The following is a 10,952-nucleotide window of genomic DNA, read 5'->3' as shown; positions in this document are numbered from 1 at the left end:
AAGATTTATTTATTTATTATAATAGAGTACACTGTAGCTGTCTTCAGACACTCCAGAAGAGGGAGTCAGATCTCGTTACGGATGGTTGTGAGCCACCATGTGGTTGCTGGGATTTGAACTCTGGACCTTCGGAAGAACAGTTGATGCTCTTACTCACTGAGCCATCTCTCCAGCCCTGATTTCTTTAAATAGAAGCGTGGCCATTAGAGAATTTTTTTCTTTTACAATATAGTTGTTCAGGTTTATGATTTTCCTCCTATGTATTGCTTTAAGCAGCTTTCTTTGAAATTTAATATGCTGGCTTTTCATTGCTATCACAGGCTACTTAAAGTTATGCTATCTAATTTCTAAGATCTTGAAATATTTTCCAGAAAATTGGAATTGTCTAATTAAATTGTATCATGGTAACAGAATATAGTTTGTATAATTTAAATTACTTACAATTTATTGAGGCATTTTAGAGCTCAGAAAGGGGTCTATCTTGCTAAATGCACCATAGGTACATGTACGAAATCTATATTTGGTTGTTCATTTCTTAACAAATTTAAACAGGTCAAATCAGCTCATTATGTCATTCAAATTGTTTATGTCTCTATAAATTTTCACTCTACAATTTTTATCAAATATTGAGATAAGGACATTGAAATTCATGATTTATTAGATTTGTCCATTTCTCTTTAACTGTCTATTTCTCATTTGCTTGAAACTTTATTACTTGGTGGATACATAGGTTGAGGTATATATATTATTATTATTATTATTTTTGAGACAGGGTTTCTCTGTATAGCCCTGGCTGTCCTGGAACTCACTTTGTAGACCAGGCTGGCCTCAAACTTAGAAATCTGCCTGCCTCTGCCTCCCAAGTGCTGGGATTAAAGGCATGTGCCACCACCGCCCGGCGAGATATATTATTTTTATAATAGGCACCTTTATTATAAGAGGTGGTCTTCTGAATCTTTGGTAACCTTTATTCTGAAGTTCAGTTGGCAACATATAGTTCACACTTACTTTCTGTTGTTTTTATTATAAATATGATAGATTTATTTCCATTCTTTTGTCTTCATAGAATCCTCAGGGTTTAGAAGTCAATGGAACAGCAACTTGAAAACATTGAAAGAAAAGATAGTTGTTAACCCAGAGTTCTATAAATTTGAGCATTTTTTTTCTTTTATAAACACATGGAAACTTTATTTCTAGGCCTTTAAATGAGTTTCATTGCACTATGGAAATGTTAAAGGAACTTCTGTAGGAGATTTGAGACTGGACAAAGAATGAAAAATTTTAGGTGTAAACAAATTGTGTTCAGGATGTCCACAGCAGTCCCTTCGTCCTTTTACTTTAGAACAAGGTTTTAAATAGTGTTGAACAGGATTTGCTATAGGCAAATACACTGATTAACATGTAATACCTTCTGAAATGCTGTCAAGTTATTTATTGTGTTTTCAGGTCATGTCTTGTATTCATGTGGCATTTTTCATCTTATACATGATCCATTGTCAATGTTTCATATTAAAAAATTTTAAAGATCTTTGTGTTTTTGCATACAGAAACATACATAACACAGCTACCATCAGTTACTAATACCTTAGTATACAGGCAAACACATGATCTTAAGTGTAAATCATACTTGATTTTAAATGTTTACATCTCGTACCTCTTATTTCTTTTGGACAAGGTATGGCTGTGGTAGTTGAGCCTTTGGCCTGAAAGTCACTGTATAGCTCACGTCTCAAATTACTCTTTTCTGACCTCTACCTACAAAGCTCTAGGACAACTGCTATGAACTACCATGCCTAGCTTGGTTCTTGTTTTAAAATTTATTTATTCATAATCCAACAATAATTACTGTGTCCTAGATGCTGTCCTAAGCTCTGGAGATAAGCAATAAAGTTCCTACTTCCGTGTTGCCCACATTCTAATGGAAGGAGATAGAAAATAAACAAGTAAACAGATATTCGTGTACATTGTCAACTGATGGTTGGCTATGGAGGAAAACAATCGAGAATTGGGAGCTCTATTTTATGTTGTGATATCTTTGAATCCCCATACTAAAGCAATCTTGAGCATGGACAGGAATAAGCTGGGGGGAATTCCAAGCTAGAAGCACACTTGGCAAGCTCTAGGGACAGGAAGGATGTCAAGTGGGTAAAGTAGCATACATGTGAAATGTGGGAGAAGGAAATGAGCTAGGTGGGAAGCAAAAATAGGTAGGCATCTGGCCAGAGTGATGATTGCCATTATGTTTTGTGTAAAATTGAAAGCTACTGAAGGTTTTGGGGGTAGGAAGAAGACATAATTTGACTAACATTTAAAGGATTCTATTCTGGCTGCTGTGTGGAGAAGAGTATATGGTGGTCGGGAAAGGAAGCCAGGAGCCTGTAACAATGGCAAGTATTTCAACATGGCAAAGCTTTAGGTTATCTATCTCTCTGCATCTTGTACTCTGCTAATTATATAATCCAATTGTAATTCTGGGCACAGCTTGCCATGCTTCGTTGGAGCATTCTGGGTTTGTGGTTCTAAAACAACATTTGTATCCAGTTGGAGGCTTATCTAAGGAGTTGCTCTGAGCATTTGGGTTGTAGTTTATTTTAGTATTGTTTCAGCTATCCATTGCTACATAGTACATGTACAAAAATTTAGTGGATTAAAATAATGACATTTGGTTTGCTCACGGATCTTTCATTTTGGCTGAAGTTGCCATTTCTGCTTCTCTCTGCTGAACTTGGCATCAACTGAGCCGGTTGGAATCATCTGGAGATGGGGTTACCCACACCTCGCAGTTGATACTGGCTGTTAGCTGGGTCCTCAGCTAGGGTCAGCTTGCATAAATAAGCACAGGCCACCTTTCGATGTTTCTCCCTTACAGCATGGTGGCTTGGTTCTGAAGGGTCAGCACTGTAATGGTAGCTGGGTTCCAAGTGAGAGGGAGGTGGAACCAAGGATAGCTTTTCTGATCAGGTTCCAAAGACATGCACATTCTTTTATGAGGCTTTCTGTTCCTTAAAAATAAGTAAAAGTAACGCTGATCCATCTCTGAGAGGAGAATTGGAGCCGGACTTTTGGCTTCTTTGTAGGTTCTTCTTTTCTTCCATCCATCTCCACCCTTTCAACCCCCTAACACTAGGCAGGAGAGAAAAAAAGAATAGAAGAGAAAGGGGGTGACATTATCATTAGACTACTTCCTGCTGATTAGAGGTATTAAGTTCCTTGGGGCAAGTTTGATCTTCACTATCAGGATATCTATTTTTTTTTTCTTATTTCTGCTTTGTGAAGGACTACTTAACAAACTATGACCAACAGCGACCAACCAACAACCAACAATCTACCCTACCAATCTCTTGGGGCCCTAGCATTTATATGCCCTCTGAAAACTCCCCAGAGTTCTAAACATCACACAACCACAGAAACAATATCTGCTTCTGGCAATATCCCACCCCTGCTAGAGCATGAGGCAAGTCATCTGCTGTGGACTATCGGAAGCAGCCACATATCCTACACCTGGGATTAAAATGAAAACATAATCTCCTAATAGTTCTGTGTTTTGCAAAGAAACCAAAAATCTCACTACAGAGAATCAGTTGACTCTCTCTCTCTCTCTCTCTCTCTCTCTCTCTCTCTCTCTCTCTCTCTCTTTTGGTTTTTCTAGACAGGGTTTCTCTGTATAGCCCTGGCTGTCCTGGAACTCACTCTGTAGACCAGGCTGGCCTCGAACTCAGAAATCCACCTGCCTCTGCCTCCCAAATTCTGGGATTAAAGGTGTGCGCCACCACTGCCCGGCTTAGTTGACACTCTTTATAGAAAGATCATCAAACCTTATGATGAAGGAAATTAAATTGACAGACTGGATCCTTTACTAAAGTCATTAGGCTTAGAAGGAACAGGTCTTCTTTGCATGGCTTCAAGAGGACCACAGAAATGTTGAAGAATGGTGTTGTGAAACGGTTTCCTTTAAGACTGAAATATTCTATCCTTCAGGGAAGCTCCTTGGGCAGGAAGGTAAACAACTCAAAATAGCTCCAGGAAGTCCCTGAAAATGATCAGATTCACTAGGCTCCTCCCTGCCATAGTAAACAATAAAAACTGCAAAAATTCAGATAAGCCAAACTTCAAGGAAGACTTCGAGACTAGACCAGTGATCTAGGAAAGCAGAAACCAATCAAGCTGTCTGGAAGAAATTTAGACAAAGGAAAGGACACTTAGAAAGGACACTCAATCTGTTGAGCTGCCTTCAGGCTGTGCAGTGTGAAGGGATCTGCACACTGCAAGGTACTCTTTCTTGGACCCCAGATTAGGCCCAAACCACACCCAAATACCCATTTTTCATAGAGAGATCCATTATTAAATAAGGAAGAAAAGTAAAGTGACTGGTTTATGACTCAGGCAGAAACCAGCAGCAAGTTGAAAGTGCGGGTGTAATTTTTAATAGGATAAAAAGAGGTCTGTGTTAGAATGGGCTGGGATGTGGTGGTATGTTTTGACTGGGGATGTTAATTAGGGCAGCCAAAGGGGGACTTTTTTATTGCCGGACTGTAAGTTTAATATTTTCAAAACCTACTTTTAATGATAGTTCTTAAATGCTTTATCCTCCCTTTTGGCCCACCACCCACCAGAGGTAGTGGAAAAGAAAGGATATGGGGGGCATGAACCTGTTTAGAAATGGTTCTTTGGAGCAACTCCCATCTGTGTTGTCTGGAAATCAACAGTTCACAGGTCAGCAGTGGCGGCAGCTCCATCCACTTGCAAACTCTTTTTGTTTTGTTTTGTTTTGTTTTTTCGAGACAGGGTTTCTCTGTGTAGCCCTGGCTGTCCTGGAACTCACTCTGTAGACCAGGCTGGCTCTTTATGGGTGTGGCAGCAGTCCAGTTTGGTAGACTCAGGATAGCCAACATGAGTTCGTCACCACCTCGCAGGAACAGCCAGGCAGGAGGGATTCGGACCAGCAGGAGCAGCAATTGGTTGTGCCTCTCCTAAGGGAGCGAAGGGTAGTGAAGACAGGAGATCAAGCATAGGTTCAGCTATGCAAGCAAACCAAGCTCAGCCTCTGTCACTGGCTATCAAGTTGAATTTATACTCCCTCCAAACATCACGTGACCTCCACGGATCTTTCCTCAGTACACGAGTCTGTCTCAGCTGACATCACTCTTCTAATCAGCCCAAGTCCCCAGGAGCTACAAGAAACTGCAGCATACAATCAGAAATTTTTGGGGGCATTTTTCTCTATGGAGTCCTGACAAATGGAGCTCAATTATGCAGTGTAAGATGGACCAATACATGTGTGTTGTTAGTGAAGAATCCTACATCCCATGCCTTTTCCCTTGCTTCCTTTAGCAGAATCTCCTGTCACCTGTGTCTGCTTCAGCTAAACATGCCTTCACAAGTCTTTCACCTGTGTCTCCTTCAGGAAAACACTCCTTCACCTGTTTGCCCCAGCAAAACACCATCCAACACAATTGACTTTCCAAAGAACCCTTAGGTTTTCACTTCACTGGACTTCAATATTTTGATAGTTGACTTTGGTGATCAGCCTTATGAATGAGTCTGGCAAGGGAAACTGCCCAAATAATGGAGTAGATCTTGGTGGCCAGCTTTAGGGATGTAATCTATGGTTTTCAATGGAGAAAAAAGGGGGAATGGCAAGGTCTGCCAGAGCCATGTTATTCATGCTTGGGCCTGCTAGAGCCCCTCACCCAGATTTACAGGTTTCTCGGATTGTGTGAGATGTCGTGCCTGTTGGGGGTGGGTGGTCCTTAGCATTGCAGCTGTCTTTGAGTTGTTTCTGCTCTGAAAGTAACCAATAAACTCATTGGTTTATCAAGGTAGACTTTGGTGGTATGGTATCCATACTTTGGTCTGTCATGAGCTCCCTATCTGGGGTGAGTAGATGTGTGTTTGTTGTATCTCTCCAGGGTAAGTTTTGTCACACAATAAAACCCATGCAAGTCAAAAGAGATTTTTAAAAGAACTGAATAATTTGCTTCTCTGATAGCAAAATGCTTGCCAGATTTAGGAACCACAAACCTAAGTCTTTAAAGAAACTTTAGTCTCATGAAGAAAAGACAGAATAATCCTGAGATTCTAAAGAGAAAGGTCCATGTGTCCTCATTCTTGCAACCTTAGTGCCTAATTTTAGTGCCGTAACTTTGCAGACGCTTAATAAATATTGGATACATTGAAACCCAATATGATAATGTTGTATTAAGTTATATGCATATATATTGAAGTACACTGTGACGAGGGCATAGAAGACTTTACAGGGGACGCAGTGCTAAAGTAGATCTTGGAGTCAGAGACATCAGACGTTTAATGTACAAAACCTAGAAAACAAGGAAGAATATGGCGTATTAAGGCAAAACATGTTCTAGTTACTCTATGGGAAAAATGTATGTCTGACAGAGTAGACAACCAATAAATGCTTACTAAGGTAATGAAGGAAGAGAGCTGGATAGTCAACCCCACAGACTTAATGTTGAGCTGAGTCTGTGCTATGTAAAACACATTGGATTTTCCTGAATTGATTGTCATCTTAGAGGCTCACTGCCTCTGTCTGCTAACCTAGGTCTAGTCCTGGAAGCTTCTAGCCTCTGTTCAATCTTATCTAGGCCTAGATTGTTTTCAGCCTCAGAGACTTACTGCTGAATAAACACACCCTTTCTAGCTCTTTCTGAGCTCTGGTTGGCTGGTCAAACTCATCTGTTCTGGCTCAAACTCTTCTCAAAAATGACTGATTCAATCTGGCTTCTCTCCGGCCTCTGACTTCTTGCTCTGCTTGGCCTCAAACTAACTCTGGGACTCTGGCAATCTGCTCTAATTTTATGGCTCCTTTTCATTCTCTGGCTCGTTCTGTCTTCACTTGTGTCTAGCTTGCTCTCTCTCTACCACTTGTCTCTGTACCACTGTCTCAGTAAAACTGCCTCCTTTCTCCCCTGCACTGTGGGCGTATCCTATTCTGTCAAATCTTTCTCTGACTTGTCACTTTGTCTGCCACTCAATTAGACATCACTTTCAAACATGACTGCTTCCCTCTACAAACTAATTTTACCTTCATTGTTTGTGATTAAAGGTATGTATTCCAGTCAGGTGTGTGTTAAGGGCTGAGCCATATCACAACCAGAAACAGTATTTTTTTTTTTTTAAATTTTAGTAAATAATACAAAAGCAAATAACCTGTGGTCATTGTTAGTTTTTTCTTGTATGGCAATTCTTTCCCTCATGAATGAGTGACATATTGGAATTCTTATAAAAGAATTAATAAGAAATTGGTGAAGATGTGGGTCAGTCGGTAGATGCATGAAGCCTTGGGTTTAACCCCAATGATAGTAAAGCAGGGAATGGTGTTACATGCCTACAGTCCTGTCCTGCTTAGAGGGTAAAGGAAGAGGGTCAGAAGTTTAAAGTCATCTTTGGGTATTTCGCAAGTTAGAGATTAGCCTGGGCTACATGAGACCTGTTTTAAAAAATAGAAAAAAAAATAAGTGTTATGTAAAGAAAAAAAATAGCATAGGAACTTGATAAAATCTGAAACACAGTGAAAATCAAAAGAAAAATAAGGAATAGTGAGGTAATGAAAGAAACGGCCAAGAGCTGAAAATGTGGATAGTCACTTGTTAAAACTACAGTTTTAAAAAGTATGACTATTGCCACTGATTTTTGTAACTTGGTTGACAAGGGCTGTTCACATGAAATAAAAATGTAATTATATGTCTTCAGTTTTATGAGTGAAATTGTATGGGAAGTGAGGGCACCTATTCAAAGTCAAAACAGTACAAGAATCAGTAAATCCAAACCCTATCCCTACTTACTAGTCTTGGATCATAAGGAGCCGCCTGCCAATCCTGGGCAGCCAAAAGGACTTTTAGAATTAGACACGAGTGGGCTGGGAAAACATCCTAAGGCAGGAACGTGGTCCGATGATGGATGTGGACCTGGAGAGATGGTACCTTCAGAGAAAGGCTAAGTTGGGTAAAACTTCCACCAGGCAGAATGTGGTAACAAGAGAGCTAACTGGCTGTAAGCTAACAGTGTTGCTTCCTTACTTGGATATTGCTAGCCTTAAACTTGTTTTTTTACAGGTTTGGGGTTAGAATTCCTACGATCTATGGGTCAGTGTCCCTGCTCCAAACCTGTTAGGTTGTTTCAATAGGTACATTTTAGAAATAAACTTAAGTTTCTCTGAAGAAACTCATTTTAAAATCAGTTAAGTGAGTCACTTATATAAAATTCTAATAAGTGTAAAGTTGCAATAAAAAAATCATTAAACACTCAAAAATATTCATTTCAAGAATTAGTCATCTTTTTAAATGGAAACAAAATGTATGCAATATGTTCCCACACAAAGATTCAACACAATGAGCATTTTGATAACGTGTATGAATAAAATTAAAACAAAAGCAAGAATTGCAAACACTTTTATAATAAAATAAGCTGAAAATTTTGGGTTGCTATCCTGACAGAATACAAAGATAAGATTCTCCTCCACCTTCTCGCTTTTGTGAAAAGAACTATCAATAAAGGATAGCAATGAGGAACTAGCAATAAGCAATACAGTTTATAAGTGCTTCAATGCTGGGCTGGTGAGAAGGCTCAGTGGTTAAGAGCGCCGACTGCTTTTCCAAAGGTCCTGAATTCAAATCCCAGCAACCACATGGTGGCTCACAACCATCCGTAATGAAATCTGATGCTCTCTTCTGGAGTATCTGAAGACAGCTACAGTGAAGTTACATATAATAAATAAATAATAATAAATAGTGCGTCAATGCTTAGGGAGGTCTGGGAAGTGTGTTCTCTGGGAGAACTTTTGCTATTCAAATCACATTTAGAAATTATTTCATAACACTTTTCTTTTGCAAATGAGTTGCAGTTTTATACTTGCAGAAGTTTTGACACTGAAGGTTCTAAAAAAAAAAAACCTAATACCCTTGAGAGTGGTGTAGCTAATTAATAAAATGCTTTTTTGCAGACAAGATAAATGTGGAAGAATCCATTTCACGATTACAACACTGAGATAAACACATCAGAGAAATATGATTTCAATGTTGCATATATAACAAGCTGAACACTTCACACTGTTTAGAGACCTTCTAAGAAACTAAACTATGCATAATTTGCTGTAACTCTGAGCTTGCCACTCTTTCTCTTGTGTTGGCAGCAAATACTGTAGGACACATATAAGTATCAAAATATGATTATAAAGTTGGGAGACTATGTCTGCTAAGTCCAAAAAATATCTTTTCTTTCCCCCCATATTTCCTATCAAACAATGATTACATCACTGATTGCTACTGAAAAATGGTAAATAATAACATTCTTATAATAATTCATTCATTTGGAGTAATAATTCCAAAGATGTTTGTTTTTTTTTTCTCCAAGATAGTTTGACAGATACTCTGATAAGTTTGACAGCATGAGGCAGGCTTTTTAAAATTTTTCTTCTCAGTTTTTGGGTTTGCTTTTTTTTTTTTCCAAATGCCTCCCAGGCACTGCCTGAAAATAGCAACCCAGTTCAAATTTTATCCTGATCCTTGGATGCTGTATAGACCTAGATCTTTTAAACCACACAGCCAGACAACAGTGGAGCCATTCCTCTCTGTGTGGGAGCAAAAGACCTTCTCTTTGAGGAATTTTAGAAAAGGCAGGCACAGAGGCCTTTCTCGTAGCTTTAGGCAATCCACATCAGGACAGTCCATTGGAGATGAAGAACTGAGAGGGAGGTCTTGAGATGATCAAGACTGTATGGCTTGGGCATAACCAAAGTGCACAGCACAGCTGACTGTGGAGTTCCCGCCCCCAGCTGATACATTTATAACACAACCCCTACACCTGAAGCTCAGCCACCATCATGGAAGATGAGGCGGAAAGAGTTTAAGAGCGAGGACCAGGGGTTTATGTCTTCCTTATGTGACAGGGAAGTCATACCCACAACATCTCAACAATACGGTTGCCTAAACAAGACTTATACAATGACAGCACCAGTTGATATCCAAATGTGGATGGGGAAGATCCACAAAGGTATATCACTGGATGAAAGTTACATCATTGTAGCCAAGCGGTCAATAGCTATGGAGACAGGGAGAATTAGTCATCTCTAGGGATGAGCCCCTTGATAGGTTATCCAATGTCAAGTGGTCAGCCCTAAGCACATGTACACATGAGTAATACTAAATAGACTCAGCAGGCTGTGTACACACACACACACACACACAGACACACAAACACATGTGAGCATGTACACACACACACACACACAACCCACATAAACATAATTAAAGAAGAGGTATTGAATTTGAGAGACAACATGGAGAAGAGTTGAGAAGAGTGGTAGAAATGCTGTAAATAGAGTTCTTATGCATTAAATTCTCAATAAAATAAAATAAAACAAAGCAAACTACAGAGAATGTGTGACTTCCACCATGTCATTGTGGCATTCTGTGCTCACAGAAGGGCAGAGGAGCTTGCTCCAGGCCCCACTGTCAGTTCAGACTTGGCTGCTAGAAACTCAGACTCAACACCAAAGATAAAGGAAAGAGAAATGCAAAGTTTCATGTAGGTGGAATAGATGTGAAGTGAAGAATGGGGTCTTAAGAATGAAGTTCTGAGTGGATGTCCCTCAAAGGCAATTTACAAAATTCCACAGGGGATGGGTGGCTCCAGAGAATCCCTGAGAGGCAGTATGGAGTGTGCACAGTGCAGGGATGGATCCTTCTTGTGTTCTAGCTTCCCTGCAGATTTGGAAATCTAGCGCCACAGTGATGCTCCCCATGAGATCCTATTCCCAAGAGTCTTAGTGTCTTTGACTGGGAAGAGACACTGTGACCAAGGCAACTTGTAAAAGAAAGGTTTGTTGGAGGATTACAGTTCCAAAGGGTTAGAGTCTGTATTAGTTAGGGTTTTACTGCTGTGAACAGACACCATGACCAAGGCAAGTCATATAAAAACAACATTTAATTGGGGCT

This window comes from Mus pahari, chromosome 7 (assembly GCF_900095145.1).
Source record: "Mus pahari chromosome 7, PAHARI_EIJ_v1.1, whole genome shotgun sequence".
Lineage (NCBI taxonomy): Eukaryota > Metazoa > Chordata > Mammalia > Rodentia > Muridae > Mus > Mus pahari.
This window is presented reverse-complemented; position numbering follows the sequence as displayed.